This window comes from Macrotis lagotis, chromosome 5, assembly GCF_037893015.1.
Source record: "Macrotis lagotis isolate mMagLag1 chromosome 5, bilby.v1.9.chrom.fasta, whole genome shotgun sequence".
NCBI lineage: Eukaryota > Metazoa > Chordata > Mammalia > Peramelemorphia > Peramelidae > Macrotis > Macrotis lagotis.
Genome location: NC_133662.1, coordinates 197,886,926 through 197,908,476, shown reverse-complemented (window position 1 = coordinate 197,908,476; position 21,551 = coordinate 197,886,926). Strand labels below are relative to the sequence as shown.

General features: G+C 32.4%; 1 protein-coding gene and 1 pseudogene across 2 annotated transcripts in view; both read left to right on the top strand.

Annotated features, from left to right (window-relative positions):
• DPYD (dihydropyrimidine dehydrogenase) overlaps positions 1–21,551 on the top strand; it is a 1,037,477-nt gene that overhangs the window by 96,608 nt on the left and 919,318 nt on the right. The window lies entirely within an intron of this gene.
• LOC141488279 (large ribosomal subunit protein eL36-like) overlaps positions 1–21,551 on the top strand; it is a 40,210-nt pseudogene extending 18,659 nt beyond the window's left edge.

Here is a 21,551-nt window from a genome sequence, read left to right as displayed (position 1 = left end):
GCATAATGCTATTCATGACATTTAAAATAAAAACCTCAATTATCTCCATGAAGAGATTTTTTTGTTTTCTGTTTGGTGAATCATCTAATAGATATCTTTGGAACCATAGTCAACCTGAGCCATGGTTAGAAACTCCATTGATGATAATGATATTTGTCCTTCATTCCTGAGGAAGAAGACCATGACAACAAGGAGATGATGCCTTGATAAGCACATTAATTGGATTTGAGGTGGGGGAGGGGCTACGCTAAGGCACTAGCCTCACTTTCTCTTCCAGAACCAAAGGGGTCTAAAATGGCTAAATATGGATCAGGACAACTAGAGATAGCTCTGGATACTAGGCAATCAGGATTATGTGACTTGCCCAAGGTCTCACATGATGAGTATACCATGATGAGAAATGTCACTTTTCTAGCTTTAAGTTGTTACAACCAAATTGGGAATCTGACATATATATAGATATTTACTTTACAAAGTAGACCATAATAGGAACAAAGAGATCATGAGTAATCCAGGAAGATTAAATGAGGAAGTAAATGTTTTGGGGGAAATATGGTGCACCAGATTAAGAAATGTACTTTTTATATAATCGTGTTCTTTTGGTTCTGTATTTATTTATAGAGGAATAGGGATGGGACCTGGGATTTCATTGGTATAGGGAATACCTTGAGAAAGAACCCTTTTTACCAATGTAGGTCAGCATCTTCTCTCAAAGTATAGTCTTAGGAAAAGGGTGCCTGGAATGTTGAGAAGTTAATTGCTTTGCTCAGAATCAAACAATCAGTATAAGTCAGAGTGAGAATATAAACCTAAATTTTTCTGGTTTTAAGACTAACTAGCCACTCTCACTCAGACTGCCTTTTCAAACCCTTAATTTGCTATGGTTAGAAACTATAATTTGTGGGGTGATCTCATAATTATTAGATTTAGTTATTCATATCTTTAAAGAAAATGAAAAATAAAAAGAATTTGAATGACGAAGTTTGCAAAACAATTTACATATTTGATCTCATTTTATCCTTACAACAACACTGGAATAAAAGATAGTCTTATTCTATTTTAAAAGAAAGGAAATTGAAGCAGACAGTTTAAGTGGTTTACCCATGGTCCCACAAGTAATAAGTGTCTGAGATTGATTTTGAATCCAGATCTTTCTGATTCCAGATGCAGGGACTATTCATTCAGGTACAATGGACTTTTTTTTTTTTAACACTGTACAATGCATCTTTTGTCTCATTATTGTGTGTTTTTCCTTTGATACTGCAAATTGCAACCCAACCATGCCTGAGGGGGTCAAGACTTAATTGTGGGGGCATTTTTTATAGATTTGTTTGTTATCAAAAATATTTTGTGGGTTTTGGGTTTTCATTTGCTTTTGCTAAATTTTTAGCTTACCATGTTTTCTGAATGATGTTTTACAAGTCAGTTCATCATCATTATTATAACTGGTAATATGCTACTTATGGACACCATAGGTTTCTTTATTATCCTTTTGATAGCTCTAAATTTTTCTTCTTCAGAGATTCTGGTATTTCATAATCTGTGACAATATACCATAATCCAATTATAAAATACTGGTATTAAAAAGGATAGTAGAATGGAGCAGTCAGGCAAGTAAAACAATAGTCACTTAAAAAAAACAGATGGGTGTGAGTAGAAGGAAAGCATGTGATCAGCAATGTCTAGGGCAACAGAGAGATAAAAAAGGATGAGGGTTGGAAAAAAGGCACTGGATTTAGCTATTAAAAGATCATTGAGTTCAAAGTATATGAACAGGCAGTTTTCAGATGAAGAAATTAAAGCTGTCTATGATCATAAGGAAAAAATACTCAAAATCATTATTGATTAGAGAAATGCAAATTAAAACAACTATGAAGTACCACCACACACCTATCAGATTGACTATAAAACTGTCCATACCCTTTGATCCAGCATTACCACTACTAGGTCTATATGTCAAAGAGATTATAAAAAAGGGAAAAGGACCCTCATATACAAAAATAGTCATCACAGCAGCTTTTTCTTGTAGTAGCAAATTGTAAATTAAGGAGATGCCCATCAGTTGGGGAATGGTTGAATAAATTGTAGCATATGAATGTGGAGGGATGTTATTGTTCTATAAGAAATCATAAGCAGGCAGATTTCAGAAAAACTTGCAAAGACTTACATGAACTTATGTGGAGTGAAGTGAGCAGAACCAGGAGAACATTGTACACCTTAATAACAGCATTATGTGATGATCAACTATGATAGACTCAGCTGTTCTCAGTAAAATAGTTTTCAAAGACAATTTTAAAAGATTTGTGATAGAAAATTCCATCCACATTCAGAGAAAAAAGGATGGAGTCTTGGATGCAAACCAAAGCAGATTATTTTCACTTTTTAAAATTTGCTTTTAATTTTTTTTCTTTCATATGTTTTTTCCTTTTGTTCTGTTTCACAACATGACTAATATGGAAATATGTTTAACATGATTTTACTTGTTATCACTTATATCAAATCACTTGCTATCATAGAGAGTGGGGAGGGGAAAAGAAGGGGAGAAAATGTGGAACTCAAAATCTTAGAAAAATGATTTTGAAAACTACACATAATTGGATAAAAAGAAAAATTAAAAAAGGAAAAAAGAAAAACTATTAAAAATCACTGGTAACACTGGAGGCAATTTCAGGAAAATTTTGAGATCTTAACTTATGGATCCTAGACAACTTAGTGAGTTAGAGTCTTAAAGCCTACATTTTGTTCTAAAGAGTCAAATGTCTTTTAAAAACATAATGTACAAGGGGCTGCTAGGTGGCATAGTGGATAAAGCACCGGCCTTGGAGTCAGGAGTACCTGGGTTCAAATCCAGTCTCAGACACTTAATAATTACCTAGCTGTGTGGCCTTGGGCAAGCCACTTAACCCCATTTGCCTTGCAAAAACCTAAAAAAACCCATAATGTACAAATAGCTAACATTGTAAGATTTTCTGTTGCATGGCTTTCCATGTGAGGCAATGTTGTGATCTACTATGAAATATTATATATGAAAGATTGACTTTTATTTTCTCTCATTTTTCATAAAAGAATATGCATCATTGTCATGCACATTTTATGGAGAGAACAGCAATGAGAGTTAGCAGTTATTTGTGATCCCTTAATTACTTTTATAAGATAATAATGCCAATTGTACTTTCCCTCACCCATTTGGGACCTTCTCATCTTTTAGGTAACTTGAAAAATTGATCCCCCCCTTCTGGTATGACTTTTCTCTTTTGTGTACTTACTTGCTTCATCCCTTCTCCCCAAATTAATTAACTTCATGCCCTTCCTTTTTCCTGCATAGGACATTGAGGTCACAAATAGTGTGATTGCATTGTTAATTAATGAGAGTAGTACAGAATGAAAACACTGAATAATCTGCTACAGGTTTGTTTCATCTTTTTCTGGTTTTGTCACTAAATATTTGTTTTGTTTGTCTTCCATGTAAAACCTATTCCAGGGGCAGCTAGGTGGCACAGTGGATAGAGCACCGGTCCTGGATTCATGACCTGAGTTCAAATCTGCCCCAGACACTTGATTACCTATTAATTACCTAGCTGTATGACCTTGGACAAGTCACTTAACTCCATTACCTTGCAAAAACACCCCCCCCCAAAAAAAAGCTATTCCAGACACATTCTCTTTAAAGTTACTCTTGGTTGGTATCTAAGGGCATATGATGGAAAGATAGAATGGACCTATGATTTAATTTCTATAGGAAAATTCTTAATAAGAAAAGTCCCCTGCCAATGGTGGATGCTTCAGACTTTTTCTGCAACTTAGGGACCTAAAGAATTGCCTGGACAATGAGAGGTTAAGTGATTTGATCAGGGTCCCACAGCTGGTATGCATCAAGAGGAAGGGCTTGAACTTGAACTTTCTTTTTTTTTGACTCTGTAGTCTCTTACACTGAGCTATAAATTTGAATAATTTTGCTTTACCATGAGGTCATGTTCAACTCTAATATGTCAAAGTTTATTGTTATTTAGTAATTTTTCAGCCATATCCAACTTTTTTGTGACCCATTCTTGGCAAAGATACTGAAGTTGTTTGCAATTTCCTTTTCCTGCTCATTTTACAGTTGAGGAATCTAAGGAAATAAGGTTAAATGACTTGTCCATGATCACACAGCTAGTAAGTATCTGAAGATCACATTTGAACTCAAGACTAACCACTGTGTCACTTGGCTGCCCACTTTGTGAAAGTATTGATGGTATATTTATGAGACTTCTATGGTGTCTTTGTGACTTTAGCCTCATTTAATTCCAAATGTTATCTTCCAACACATTTTTAGCTATTTGTTCATATGCCCATCCTTGTAATGGAACTAGTATCAATGTATATTTTAACTTTGGAGGAGCTTGTCAAGTCTCTTAGAATGTGTTTACTTTCTCATCCTCTGCAACAGATGTTGACTCACAGTCTACAATCGCTTTTATTGTGATCTTTTGGAAAATGTTTATGACTGGCACAACTAGGTGAAATCACCAAATGGTTCATTTAAAGTTATTTCATTTTTGCTCTTAGTCATGAGTGAAATCAACTCCACCAACTACAAGGAGTAGGATGTATCCTAAAATATGCTACCAATTAGCTTACACTTCATTGTTCTAATTTTTGTACTTTTACATTAAAAATACCTCTTTTCTTAATTATTCCGTTAAGTGTTAAAACATCATCATAATAAAGTTAGAAAACTTTCGCATAAATAATCCCTTTAACTTGAAACTAAAACCAGAGGATGCAACTTTATAAAAAAGATTCGTTAAGAGACAAATAGTTTGAAATTTTTATATTTAGAAATTCCTTTGGCAAAATATTTTGCAAAATATTCAAAAGTGATGAAATTGTTTTATTTGCTTTGTGGAAATAGAGTTGTTAAAATACCCCAAATTATTGTTTTATTATTATTATATTATTAAATTATTATTCTATTATAGAAGATGTAAGCCCTCTACTTTTTATATTTATTTATTGGTGTGATCTTACATAGAACACTCCTTTTTCCACATTTAGCAGCACTTAATTGTATTCCCCAAATGTGACCATTTTACTATTAACTACAACTTTTAAACATTTTTCACTGATATACTTTTTAGTGCAAGTTTTTGATGGCCCTAGGAATATTACTCATCTTTGAGTGGGAATTTTTTGGAAAATATAAAAATTTTACATGAGACAGACACTCTAGTCTATCTCTCTTCATATGAATTTTGTGAATAACCTTTTAGAGATCATATAGCTCAACATATTTTACAGGTGAGGCAATTGAGAGTAAATTGCCAAGAGTTCAACAGCTAGTAAGCACCCAAAGCAAGATTTGTCCTCAGTTTTGCCTGACCCTCCTCTAGTCCTGTTCTCTATCCGTCATATTACTTAGCTACATCAGCAAACAAAATTAACAGAACAGCACGGTCTTTACTATTTTGTAAATCTATACTCAGTCTAGCAGAAGTAACAAGGAACTCTGAAGGAAAGGCAGGAAGCAACAAACCAGCCAATTTAAATTAAAATCAACTCCTTTCCACCCTTCCCCTCCCCCCCAAAACTGTGACTGGGATGGAGATAGCACAGGACCAGGGACCTGGGACCCTTGGGAATTGTAATGCCCTTCTCCCATATAGACCACTGGGCTTGCTTCCAGCCCAAGCCCAAAGTCATTTTTAAGAGAATCAGTCTCTACATAAGGGGTCCACCTTCTTCCTCTCTATCAACTTTAACCATTTCTCAACTGCTATAACTTAACAAATAATAGCTCCAGAGTGCTGGTCTGACTTCCATCCTAATCCTCACAGCTATTTTTTTTCAAAGCTGTTTTAATTTCCCCAACACTTAGCTCAGTGTTTTATACTTAGAAATTGTTTGATAAATATTTTTTACATATATGTGTATACATAAGCACACATCTATACAAATGCATGTGCATATGTGAGTATATATATATATATATATATATATATATATATTCACATGTATAGCACTTCCCCCAAAAGTTGATTTTTATTTATTTTTTATATACTTTAAGATGTCTTCAGATAGACTGTAAGCTCCTTGAGACCAGGGACTGTTTCGTCTAGCAAGGTTCTTGGAACAGAGTATGGGGCTAATAAATCCTCATGGTTTAGAAATGTTTTCATCCCCAAAACACATATAGAGCTTAGAATTTGTTATGCCATACTTAGAAATCTTTGTAGAACTACAACTATACACACATATTTGGTTCTGTGTATATGTAGGTGTATACAACTATAAGCACACATGCACATGCATATATAGATATACAGACATATTTACACAAAAGAGATATCTACAATATCAGCATTGAATTATTCTGAAAAATAAAATTTTCTATGTATCGGTACCAATCTATTGAATGTTGACATGACAGATATTCTGTTTTCTTAATTTTCCAAAAGAGAAGATCTCTGTACCTATTGACAGAATTAGTATAGGTATGTTTATAAAGGCTTTCTCATACTTCTGGTAGGTGATGTCTTCCTGCCAAGTTCTCAAGTAATACTTCGATTATTTTCTAGAGATTTACCATGAACATATTATGTATCACATTCATTTGAGTTGATGTTCTACTTTGTATCTCTCTAGTGTGTAATAGAGTGTTTTTCCTGTGTAGTTTGTGCCTAATTAATGTTGCCTCACTGTTTTGCTTGTATGCTCATTTAAATGTATTTGTGTCCAATCATTCCTTCCTATTGAAATTTCATTTACATTTTATTTTTTCCCATTTTATTTTATTTTATTTTCCAATTACTAGGAAATAGGTTTCAATATTCATTCATTTATAAGCTTTTGAATTCCATATTTTTCTACTATCCTCCCTTTCCTCTCTTCTTCCCAGAGCAGTAAACAATCTGATAAAAGCTGTGCATGTATAGAATCATGTTTAAAATATTTTCATATTAGTCACAACATTTTATATTTTTTTAAAAAAGTTGTCATCTTCATCCTTATGTTATTTCATTTTGGTTAAAATATAAATTTGCTGTTATTCATGTTGATTTTCTAAAACCTAGGGTTCAAGCTATTTTCATCTCTCTTTTAAAATGTTTTACTAATAGTATCAGAGACATTTGCAAATATGACCAATTAAAAGCCTTCTGAACTACCTCTGGTTCCTGTGAATCTTCTTGAATTATGAAAATCTAACCTTTCCTATTGCAATAAATATTTTTGAAAGAACTATTACAGGGTGAATTGATTACATCATGCCCTGCAGAATAACCAGTGTTACAAATAACTATTTTTTCAGGATTAGAAGTTGAGCACACCATAGCCATTTTCACCTTTATTAGTATTTACCAATGGATGGGCAAATAGTAGAAGAAAGATTTTGTATACCTGTGTACCAGTGAGGCTGAAAGTAAGATGCACTATCTCTCTCCATGGACAAGATAGAGGGGCAAATGGTGTTGCTAGGCAACAACATACTACCGCAGATAGTATTTTTCTTTTAATTTATTTATTATTCGTTTTGAGGGAGTCCTGCTTGGAGTCATTTGGGTAATAGTTAGGCACATACACAGAAATCAGAAGAGGCAGAAATAAAATAAAGATCAGAAAGAAAGTGAAAGGAAATCTGACATTTAAAAAAGTAAAACATGAGAATGGTAAAGAAAGGTTAAAAAATAGGAGAAAATAAAGAATATTTTAAAAGTATAGAAAAATAAAATACCAAACCTGGAAGTAAAATGGAGAATGAAAGTTAAGTCATTACTGATGAAAGATATTTTATATAATGTAGATACAGACAAATATGGAAATTTTAAATTTATAGATAATATAAAGTAACAGGGACAGTTAACATGATGAATGAAGGCATCAGCATCTTTAAAGATACTGGGGCCTTATATCTTTGGGCAAAATCTAATAAGATAACATTTAATAGGAAAAATTTATAAAAGTTTTAGTTAGGTTTTAAATATTGAAAGACTCTTATCACATCATGTTTGGACTGCTGCTGCAGTGGTTAGTCCCATTGTCCTCTACCTTATTCAAACACCACTTTTGGTTTCAACTATTTATTACAATTTTCCCCTTATGTGTTGACCTGAAATGTTTCCATATAAGTTACAGACCATTCCTAATATTGCTTTCTAAGACCAAGACAAAACAAATCTCACAACTAACTTTCACATAGTAGCTCTTGAAGCATTTGAAGACAGCTAGCCTGTTCCTAGGAAAATTTTTATTTTCTCTAACCAATCTAAATATCTTTGGATTTTTCAACTACCTTATCACTTTGTATACTTACTTCTAGATGTGCTGCAACTTGTCAAGATCTTTTCCATAATAAAGCATCCAGGAGGGTATATAATACTCCAAACTTGATCTTATCAGGGCAAAGCACAATTAACTTATGATCTCATTTGGTGAATATTAGCCTGTTGAATACACAATGCAACCTGCTGTTGTTGGCTTTTTTTGGTTACTACAATACATTGATGATTCATTATTCATTTCATTCACTAAGGTTTGAAGATTCTGGTTCCCCTATAGATAAAAGTTATCCCTTCCACTAAATTTGACATAATAGCAAATTTGATAATCACGTCATATCAATGACTATCAGATCATTAATAAAAATATCATTCAATTATTCCACTACAAGAAGAACAAGAAAGGATCTTAGTAGTCCTCTAGAGACCAACCTATGTGACCTCAGATAAATGACTAAGCTTTTTTCCTGAATTTTTGTAAAAATGAGAATGTTGAACTAAATAATTTATAATGTCCCTTCATGACTTAAATCATATGATATATATTGTCATTTTCCCATTCATAGATTATCATTTTTCAGGTAATATCAAGCAATCAATTCTTGATGCAACAATTTGTACTATCATTCAGTCTGCATCTTTTCTAGAGGAATATAATGAGAGACTGACTAATGTAACAATGTCAAAACCTAGGTATCTACTGCTTTTGTCATTCCCCTGAGATACTAGTAGTCTAATCACCTGTCATAAAGAGAGAGAGAGAGAGAGAGAGAGAGAGAGAGAGAGAGAGAGAGAGAGAGAGAACGCTGACTTTATTTTTCTTAATTTGCTTTGTTACCTCAAAATTATCATCTTTTTTCTTTGTAACAATTTATGAATTTTCACTTTATAGAAACTCTTTAAAATTTTGCCTAGGACTATCCTCAAACTTTAATCCAAGTGTTTTCTTCCTTTTCCATGGTACTTGAAAATTAGCATAATATTTAATTGTCAGAAGGGATAATTTACAGTTTTAGAGAGGGAATATTAGACTGTAGGCACAACTTTTCATAATACTAATAATGTGAAAGTCTAAGGAAGGGACAAAATATGATGTTTGTTCTATAGAGAGAGTAAGCACTTCTAACTTGAAGGATCAAGGAAGAAAGGCCTCAGGAATGGATAAAAAGTAAGCTGTTGCATTATTAGACATATTCTATCCTTTAAATGGAAAGCTAAATTAATATTTTCTCATATATATGTGTGTTTTTGTGCATGTATGTGTAGGATAGATGGATAGATAGATAGATAGATGGATGGATAGATGGATGGATGGAGAGATAGATGGATGGAGAGATAGATATACTGTTGTGAAGTCTACTTTTATGAAATACCATCTCTCAGCATTTTCAACCTTTAAAATGGTAAGGAATTTTGGCATACTTAGGAACAGTGATACATGATGTTCTATTCTTCTCTTCACTTTACACAAAAATATTGTCTATTTATGGCAAAGACAGTTTAATAAAAAAGGGGAGATATATTTTTGCTTTTTAACTAGTATATCATTGTAAAGGGGGGTATATTTTGTTTTTCAAAATGTTATTTGTCTATAGAATAAATTCTCATATTGATTTAATGGTTAATAATCTTTGTAATTATAAAGAAGAACAGATGGTGAAAGCATAGTTATAAGAAATGAATGTAAAAATAAACTTTCTGATTATTTTTATAGCCAAGTTACATAATTAACCTTAAAAAGAAAAGTACCTTTATAGATGGCTTTAGTTTTTGTCAGATTTCTTTAAAAATTAAATTCTTACATGTACTTTATCTCTTCTTTATGAAGGTTTAGTTCTATTATATTCTTCTTTTATCATTTTCCCCCCTACTTATTTATCCAGGGAAATGAAGATTGTAGATCATATTTTGAATTAATGTCTCATAGTTGACACCTAATAAAAAGGAAGAATTCTAATAAGATAGTATGACTTTTGAAAGTATAAGATATAGTATAAAGACATTTTAGGATAATTACAATTACAGCTCACCCAAATGACCATGAAGAATCATGTTTGATTTTATTTGAGTGAGCTATAGCATAATGAAGCATTGCAGGGGAGAAGCAAGGTAGAAGTTGTTGTCATAGATCTAAAATTTATCATAATCATAGAATCAAAGTTCTAGAGCAAGGAGGGACTCAGAGATCTTTTCCAGTTCCCTCATTTTATAGACAGAGGAAATAGTCCAGGAAGTATAAGGGACTTAGTTACTGCTGGTAGTAAGTTCACTACCTCTCATAGTTGATGCTCTTTCAAAACTACTACTATATTGTAGAAATATACAATCAAAAGATGTGTTAGGCTGGCCATGCATGAAGAGTAAAATATCAGGATGGGGGTGGGTGGGGTTGTGGAAACACATGGACAAAAAGGTCCATAATGTGAGAGAGCACAAATAGGATGTGAAATGTGCCATTGGACAGATATCTCATATCTCACATCCATAGAAATTATTAGTATGAAACCTTTATTTTTATTTTCACTTGTTTGTGAAGCATGTTACAAATACTGACTTATATGATTATATCAGCCCTGTTAGGAAAGTATTAATATCACTTCCATTTTATAGGTGAGCCTACTATTAAGTGACTCTAAGATCACATAGTTAATGTCTGAGCAGAATTGGAATTCAGATCTTCCTGATTCCAAGTACTAAATTTAACAATTTGCAAGGGATGATTAAAAATCATTTCAAACCTATGATTGCAAAAATAGTTTCAAAGCTATAACTGCAAAAAGCCCTCAGATCAATGTGATACATAGGTACAGTGGGTAAGAATACTGGATTTGGAAAAAAAGGAAGAACTGATTTTGAAAAGTATGCCGGTCATCAAAAACCTGTTGAAGTCAGTCAGTTCCTCTCAGCTTCTGTTTCCTCAACTTTAAAATAGTGATAATGATAACCTCCACCTCCTAGACACATTTACTGTGAGGATCACATGAGGTGATACATGTATAATACCTTACTTTAAAATCATCTATATATTCCAGATACTATTGCAATTGATTATATTATCATGTCTTTATAACCAAAATAAACAAATATTTCCCTATTTAATGAGTCAGAGAATTAGAAACTTAGATTTCTATTGTTTTATTATCTCTCTCAACTGAATACACTCATCCTTTACCCCTTTATTGTTTTCATTGATGGTCACAAAGGAATTTCAAGCCTCATCATAAGTAGCTATCTGCTCTTTTATTACTAGCTGAATGATTTCAGTCACTTTCTACTCAAGACAACAAATCGAGGAGACAACACCCTGTGGATAATGGCTGCATGTAATGTTTTGTTTGTTTATAACAAAATTTTTATTAACTTTTTAGAAACAATTTTAACTTGCTGTACTTGATAATTTATCACCTGTAATCTTGATCAAAGAAAGTCTGCTAATCTGCCCAAGTAATTAATTTAAATTTCTCTTAATCCTTAAAATCTTTGGGTTCTTCCTTAATTTTTTTCTGTTGCATTTTAAGCTTATATTCATTTTCTTGATTGACAGTGGACACAGAAACTCTGGGAGTCATCAATCCTATAATATTTGAAAAGTCCAGTTATATTCCTCCATATTTTCCCTAGCAGAATAAAAACAAATTATTTTCTTTTCTAGAAATTTTCCTTTATTTACCTATTCATCATAAGGAAAATAATAATTTTATTTTTTTCTTCTTGAACTCTCTAAATTCTCAATTATGTTACAGTCCAAGGCTTCCAAGTCAAACATAGTCCTCCAATAAAACCCTATACTATAATGACTCTCACTTAGAAGACTAGAAGATCATTGACTTTGACCTGGAAGGAACGTTTGAAATGATCTAGTCCAACCTGTTCATTTTATAAGCACTGGGATTAGGCAGGAAGACCTGAATTCAAAGCCTGTATCAAATGCTTATTTTCTGTATGACCCTGGGCAAGTCATGCTTTCTTTTTTTACCATTTGTTATCCTGTTTGTAAAAATGGAAATAATAATATCTGCCTCAAAACTTTACTCTGAGAGTCAAATGCAATTGTGTGTATAGAGCTTCACAAATATTAATAAAAATGTTCAGTTTATTCAGTCATGTCAAATATCTCAGGATCACATTTTGGGTTTTCTTGGTAAAATTACCAGATTGATTTCCCATTACTCTCAGCTCATTTTGCAGATAAAAGACCAAGGCAAACAGGATTATATGACATACCACCATTGAATCAATTAACAAAGTAGGAATATTGGGGGGAAATCTCTGGGATAGAATGTTGTTGATTTTTATTTTTAGTTTTTTTTTTGCAAGTCAATGGGGTTAAGTGGTTTGCCCAAGGCCACACAGCTAGGTAATTATTAAATGTCTGAGGCTGAATTTGAACTCACGTACTCCTGACTCCAGGACCAGTGCTCTATCCACTGCACCACCTAGCCACACCATGTTGTTGATTTTTAAAAATTAGTTATATCTTCATTTATGTTCTTGAATATTTTCAAAAAATTATATTTCATCTCACATTTAAAGTTTGGAAAGGATCTATCTATCTATCTATTAATACATGTATATATGAACAAATGTATCATAGAAATGTTTGTATGTATATATATGTATGTGTGTGTATGTATGTGATTATATACATGTGAATATATACAAACCATTCTTAAAAGAAGATTTGTAAACATGGATGTCTATCTAGATGAGTATTCCAAATAACTAATAATAAGAGAAATGAAAATCAAAACCACAAGGTTTCTCCTCAGTCTCTATATTACAAAGATGACAAAATATGGCAATAATAATCAGTATTAAAAAAGTGTAGGAAAATATGGCCCACCAGGTCATTCTTAAAGAGGTAAAAGTGTGAATCAGTAAAATTTTTTAAATCAGTTTGGGATTATTCACATAAAGTGACTAGAATCCCTATAACCTTTGATTCAGAGATTCTGCTATTAGGCTTATATTCCTATGATGTCATTGTTAAGAAAAAAAATCCCCATATAAATGAACATGTTTATAAATGAAAATATAATCATCTTTGTGTTAAATGGAAGCAAAGTAAATATATATGTATATATATATATACATATATATTTATATATACTGATTGAGTACATGGAATATGACTGTGCTGTTAGAAAGGACAAATATGATAACTAAAGAGAAACATGTAAAAATTTTCATGTTCCAATAAAGAATAAAACAAATAAAGCCATGAAAACAACATGTATAGTTACTACAAAAAAAGTAAATGGAAAGAACAAGTATAAAACAATCAAAATGTAATGTTGAAAAATTACAAAACACAAATATGATTCTAAGGAATCATATCCCATTACTTTTCAGAGTATGGAGTAGTACACTGCATATTTTTTACACACCATATTAGTGGTACATTGCATATTTTTCAATATGTTGATGACTTTTGGTAACTTTTTTCTTTATTTTTTTGATTTTTCTTAAAAATATTCTGATAATGTTAAAAAAACCCAAAATATATCTGTAAAATTTATCTTAAAATAAAGTTTAGAAACCACTTATTGTAGAGTAGCTCATCATATTTCTAGCAACCTGATAGGATATGCCCCATTGCTATTTTTACACCAATTTTATACATGAGAAAATTGAGACTCAAAATATTTCAAAGGATCATAGATTTAGTACTGGAAGGGAATTCAGAGACCACTCAGCTGTACAAATAGAATCAAAAGTATAATTTTGAACCAATAACTCTAGATTCCAAATCCACTTCTCTTTCCATGATTCCAAGGTGCCCTTTGGCTAAAACTTCAGTTAAGCCTTTGAAGGTCATTCAACAGATTACTAGATTGATGACAGAAGTCTTTTGAGCATGAGAAAAGAAGCTTGAAACTATAAAGTATATAATCTAGAATTCTGAATGTTTGACCAACAAATGATGACCAACAAATATTTTTTCTTCCCAAAGACAGGACAAGAGGATTTAAATAGACTTCGATGTGAGTCCTTATCAGTCCTAAAGAATTTCCTAGCAATTATATTTTTCATTCATTAATTATTTGTGAATTTCATTTGTGCGAATTTAAAAAATTTGATTTTATTGACTGTGTCAGAGACCAGGATCTTATCGACCTCTGTGATTGTAGCAATGCCTAGATGGAATTGTGCTAAGTTGACTAAGTCTTAAAAAACCCCACAAATAATATCACCATAAATAATATTTCTTTATAATAAGGAGGGTGGTTGATTTTTATAGTGGATATAAAATACTAATCTTAAATTATAATTTCCATGCAGTTCTTCCATTTGGAAATGTGGCATAATTCCAGGACCAATGCAATGTGAACTGCTGATAAAATGCAATTCCCCAGTAAGCTTAAGGGAATGGTAATTTAGTAAAACAGGAGGTAAATGAAAGAAGTATTAGTATTGACATTTAGTAGGGAATCCTTGTGTAGCATATATTCAGGTATCGATTATAGGAATCATTAGGCTGTTCAAACTCCCCAAATCTACTACATCAGTATCTATTAACAAAACCAAAGAAAAATCTGTTAGAAGTGCTGTCTACAGGGATTGGAAAATACCTATAAACTATGCTACTACATAGTTTATCCTTAGAAGGTTAAATGGAGAATTAGGCTAAGGAATTGATGGCACAAACTTTCAAGAGAGTTCTTCCTGATATAGTGTCATAGTTTAATTTAATTATGGCTGTTCTTATCTAATGACAAGAGCCAGCAGCTAATGGCTATCTCAATGATGACTATGTAAGGTTAAGATATTAAAAACTTCCCCTAAATTTATTTAATATCCACTAATACCAAGCACAAAAAATGGCAGTTTTTCATTCTATGGGCACTCTTTACTTGTGAATAATATAAAATCTTTGATGACAGGAATTATTTATTATTTTGTTTTGCCATGCCCAGTATCTAGCACGGTGCTTGACATGCATTAGTAACTCCATAAATGTTTGTGGGTTTGGAGAAAAGCATATGAAACAATTCAGAAGGACCAATAACCAAGCCTAATAAAATATTCTCATTCCCATTTCTAGCCTAGAATTTCGGTCTACCCTACTTATGTGATATTTATAATGATGAGAGAAGCAGACTACAGAAAAATTATTACAAGAAGACTCGGCAAATATTAGAATAGTTGATGGGTTTGTTTTGGGAGAGCATAGGAATAGAGTTAACTAAAAATATAACCATTTTTTTGGGAGGACCCTAATATCTCCAACTAGAGAAAGCTAGAGGGAGCTGATTATTTAGCATTATTGGACAAAAGAAAGAAGGGCAAAAGAAGCATCCATGTTCTAGTTTTATGTTCTTTGAATGAAGGCCAAATTTCATGATTTTAAACTCTGAGAAAGCCAAAAAATGTTTTTCCATCGATTATGTGTAAAATATTTTATCCAAATTAGGTAATTGTAGATAATAAAAGTTATCTTTCTATGTAGTCACCTATACTTCAAAAGCATCAGTGTATCATACTTTTAAAAAAAAACTACTAAATCACTTAAATTAATGCTCAAAAACTCCCTCTTCTGTATGTCTGTTGTATAGTATATGAGCTCTTAAGAAAGTGACATATAATCAACCTCTTTTAAAAAACTCATTATCACACTCAAGTGTTTGGCTTCTAAGGATGGCGTGCTAATGAATGCTGAGTGTATGCTTTCCATATTGATCTACTTATTAGTGATATTTAAAATTTTAGTACTGATAATCACTTATTATTCTGGGAAATCTGAATTATTTAATCAGTAGAAAACTTTTGAAATAACTGTCTGGTGTTTTATAAACCAGAAACAAAATTATAATAGGAATTTAAACTGTAATATATTGCTGGAAGGATAATTATTAAGGGAAAACACAGCTGACATTTCCTGATTTATGCACACAATCAGAGATGGAGTCCAAGGACTGTGACATAATTATCTTCATGCTAACAATTTTTGTAAATCTCTTGACAGAATTTTAGCTAATTTTAAAATGCCTTCTGAAGATTAGCACTTAAAATTGTTGGGGAAAATAGCACAATTTATTAGCAAGGGTATAATTGTAAACCTTCCAAATACTCATTGTGAATATCATTTAGACAGTCACTCCTGCTTTACCAGCTGGTATATAAGACACCAGTTTATGGAGTCTTGAAACAACAGAGAGTGGAATCTAATTAAAGAGGATTACATGCCAAAGAAAAATTATTAAAAACAAGACTAATAGACAATTGTTATGAATTTAGAAGCTTCTGCCAACTTCTCTTTTTGATACAAATTTACGTAAGGAACTGTCAAGTAAAAGCCTTTATTCATCTAAAACTAAAAGGAGATTAGAAGACTTTTTTCTTTGATGGTTTAAAACTGATGACTTTTCTAATTATAACACAAGAAACTAAATGGTTGTATTGATCTTCTTTCACATATTTTAAAGGTTTATCTACTACTAGAGAAAAAATATTTGCATTTTTTTTACTTTAGTTACTTGGAATTCAGTAAAGAATATGTGGTAATTGATGTTTTATTTAGCTATGAAAAAGGAAACCCAATACTTTTTTCCATCTAAGAACCAAAATTAGATCATAAAATTAGGTGTTTACTAAGTCCTTCATTTTATTTTATATAATTTTCCTTATATATTTAAACGTTTTTGATAATGAAGCAAAATTCCATTAGGTTATACATAAAAACATACATACATTATTTTTCTGCATTTCTAATGACCCATTTTGTTATATTTTAAAGGAACTTTTTCCAAAGAAGAGTGCAGACAGTTTAAAATAACAAAACACTCATTTATTTTTCCTTAAAGAGACTATTTAATTCTCAGATCTTTAAATAGCATATTACAAGATACCTAAAATATCTACTATTTTATGACAAATTTTATATTGTACTATGCATGCATACCAACCATAGGTATCTTCATATGTTTTAATCACATTATACATAAATAAAAGAAATCTATTATTAAAGATCATAAAAAGAGCTTTAGGGTATATTGATTTGTAGAAGAAAATGCATTGATTGACTTGTTGGATATCAGCTAATGAGTTTTTTCTAAGCTAAACTCATTATCTTTCTCTAAAACTAGCTCCTTCTGATTTGACTTCCTATTTTTGTTTGTGACCCTGATATTCTCCCAGTCTCCCAGGCTTGAAACTATAGTGACCTACCCTTTACCCTTAATAGCCCAGTACCTCCCCATTTTAGCCCATTACTCTTTTTTTAACTATGTAAAATCCTTCCCTGACCCTTTTAACTCAGTGTGGGCCCCTCAGAGAAGTTATAATCTAATATAAGGAATAATATAACAAATATGAGGAAAGTACAATAACAGTTTCCTAGGTATCAATGGGAAAATTCCTTCCCCCCAATGTGTATTCACCCACATCTTCCATATACTCTGTTGTGATTGAAATTATCTTTCAAAAGCCAGACTCTACATTCTGGGTATCCAGTCAAGTAGAGTTGGAAACCCCTAACATTTTTCCTATTTTGTGCATTGCTTTGTAATGTACACAATACTGTGATAGTACATGGATATAATTTATACATCAACATCTACCTACTTCTACATCTACATAGGGTTTAACTGCTCATCTTTTTACTGATGGAGCATACAATCAAAGTTTGGAGGCCACTTTCTTCAAGTATTATTAAAAAATGTGAAAGTGTAAGAATTATTTATTGTCATTGAGTCACTTCAGTCATCTTTGACTCTTCATGATCCCAGTTGAGGTTTTCTTAGAAAATATACTGAAATACTTTTCTATTTCCTTCTCTAACTCATTTTATAGATGAGGAACTGAGACAACAGTTAAGTGACTTGCTAAGGTTCACATTGCTTGCGAGTTGTGTGAAGCCAGATTTGAACTTGGGAAGTTGAGTCTTCCTGACTCCAGGTCCAGTGATATATCTAATATATCACCTAATTGCTTATTAGTCTCACAATAAGAAAATAACTCTATATTTTATAATAAATCTAGTAATGTGTATCTCCCAACCAGAGCTCTAGGGTCTGATGAATCTGGATGATTATGCTTTAGAGGAGAGGGCTAGAGTATAAGATGGGAAAGTAGAATGTGGTTGATGATGCTGGGCTTTAACTCAGAGAGTCATAAATTAAGACAAAAGGAAGAGGCTCTACCTTATATTAAAAAAATGTGTGTGTGTGTGTGTGTGTGTGTGTGTGTGTGTGTGTGTGTGTGTGTGGTGTGTTCATAAAGGCACATAACCAGAGACTAACAAAGTATTTGCATGAAATAGATGCTTCAAAAATATTTGTTAAATGGAAAGCATGTGTATACAATCTTTAAAACCTGCAATCATTAGATAAGGTTCTCCAGATGGAACTCCCCTCCACTTGATTTTCTTCTTTAGGTTGTATACTGCAATTTTGTGCTTTATTTTACCTTGTAAACTGCTATGTTCATTTCAATGGTATTATTTTTCTTTCCCTTTCCTCCTTCCCTCCTTCCCTTACTCCCTCCCTCATTTATTTGTTCCTTCCTTCCTTCCTTCCTTCCTTCCTTCCTTCCTTCCTTCCTTCCTTCCTTCCTTCCTTTCTTCCTTCCTTCCTTCCTTCCTCCTTCCTTCCTTTTTTCTTCCTTTCTCCCTTGCTTCTTCCTTCCTCCATCTATCGTATGTGTGGGATGGGGGAGTAGAGACTGATTTAACCCTGAGTCTGTCTCTTCAGAGATGACACCTTGCCAAGTTTTTCTTTTGACCATATGGATCCCTACCATTCCTATAGCTTTTGACAAAGTATTAAATGCTTTTAAATAATTTGCAATCAAAATAATACATGTTTATTTTCCTCTTAGATTCGTAGTAGCAAAGATGAATGATTTTTGAATTGGCCTGTAGCTAGGCTTATTATAATATATGAAGAGGCTGCTCAGTGCACATGCCAATCTTTCTGTGGTGGCACATAAATCATTAAAATAGATGATGGACTTTGTATTCAGGGAGGACTAACCCCTCTGATGTGAAGGCTGGTTGAGTCTGTTTCAGGGTTGCTTATCCAACTTTGGTAACTACCAGCCACCTAACTCTCACCTGTGGATATAAGAAACTGTAGAATGTGCTGCTTTCTCAGCAAACTGGCCATACCAGATGGCGGGGAACTATCAGTGAGTTAGGGGGATGTTTACACCAAGCTTGTGATAACTGGTGAAATAGGCAGATATAATTGCAATTTGTTACAATGGTCTTGAAGGCAAATGAAGCAGGTGTTGTAGAGAGTGTTTGAGCTGGTCAGACTTCGAAAATTTCAAAGTCATTCACTGAATCCTGGGACATTGTCAGTTGTCTTGATTTTTGTATTGATCTTCGACTTTGATAACTATGGAAGAGAGTGAGGCTGACAACTATGTGCCACTCTGCCTCATTTAAATCCCATTCCTTAGCAAGTCAAGATACTGCCTGATGACATCATTAGTCTTTGAAAACAAAGCATTAACAGTTATTGCTTGTCCATTAATATAAGTAGGAAAACCCAATAAGCAGTCTTGATAGGGCATAATCTGTGTAAATTGAATGCATATTATATGGTAGTATAGCTATCAGAAGGCATGTGACTTAAAATTTTTCTCATCCCTTTGTCAGCCATTTTTACTTTGATCTCATATCGAGTTTGATCTGGCTCAGACAGGGCAATGATAGAATCTTTTTATATCTAAGTATTAATTCATTTTTAATTTAACAAGAAAAATAGGAAAAAATTCAGGAGTTGACTTAGTCTGAAGAATTTTCAGTCCCTCTTTGTCTATCTCTGTCTCTCTCTTCTAAATTACCCCCCCAAAAAAAACCCTACCCCCTTTCGCTTATGCCTCCTTGGTGTTAGCTTTGATTTTATAATCAAATATGATATATACTCTTTATTTTAGTGTCATTATCTATATCTCTTGGGGAAAAAGAGAAATTTTGAGCCTAAAAGATGTTTTGTTTATAAAATTAATAGAAAAATGATTTCAAATGAGTATTTTGTTAGCATAATTTTGAGGTGATAAAACTTTTAGCTATCACATTTTGGGTCAGTGTAGCAATATTGACTTATAAGTTCTTTTTTTCCCAGAGAAAGGGTTAAAATATCATTTAATTTTTGCCATGAAAACAAGTTTAAATATCCTATGATTTGTTGTTGCTGTTATTAAATGTACAACCTAGATAGCTTTTGATATAGACTAATCATCTAGAAATGAGCTTTATATATTTATTAAAATGAATAGAAACCATCTGCTTATTTCTGTGTGATTCTTCTGGAAGTATCCTAGACAGAGACTGATTGTAGGCTGGCTATCATTAGCGAAATGACATTAGTTGAATATGATTATGTCTTATTGTTCCCTGAAAAGATTTGACTACTTAAGATGTACAAAAGGGTAATGCAATTATATATTGAAATATGATTCTCCTGATTAGAATTTGAACTACTCTATTGGTATTAGATACTCACCCTGACTTTAAAGCAGATTCAAACCATTTCATTCTTTAGAGGAACCTGAAGCTTAACCCTTCTTTAATTTTGTTTAAAGCTACAAATACACAGATGCAAATGTATACACAACTCCAACATTTAGATATTTGGAATATTAGATTATTGAAATAGTTTTAATTTCAGAAAAAAAATCCATGATAGTGGAGTTACCAATGTTGACATCTCTGTATTTAAAACCAACAGATGTTAGAGATGGAAGTATTTATGATAATTTTTTTGTACATGTGTATGTTACATTGCAAGGAATGACATATAGTGAGGTTTAATGGATAGAATGTTGAACTTGAAGTCAGAAGAGCTGGTGTTAAACTTCTAATGCTAACACTCACTAGATATTTGAGCAGGAGTAGGGTGATAAATATTTAATAACTAACCATTCCCTCCCCCAAAATATGCATGACAAACTTTTAAGTTTAATTTTCACTATTAACATTTTCTCCATCACTTTCTAAGTCTAAACAATTAATAAAACAAAAAAAAGAAAAGAGAAGAAAACCCCTGATCTGTAGAGTTAGTAAAAGCTAAAGTCTGAAAATTTAACATTCCAAATCCTACCCTTCTCCCCAATTGTGACTTTGGCTAAAAACTTAAATTTTTCAAAACTTTAAGACAGTGCACAATATTATGCTGTAGATGTGTTTCAACCAGTGATCAAATCATACTTTCACAACATAAACTCCACTAGTTTCCTTTAGACCTGGAGGGAAACACGCCAGGACCCTGAACTGATAGCTTTAGAAATAATGATATCCTCTATATTTAGCATGGTTATAGATGTAGTGCCTCCATTACATTACTTTCT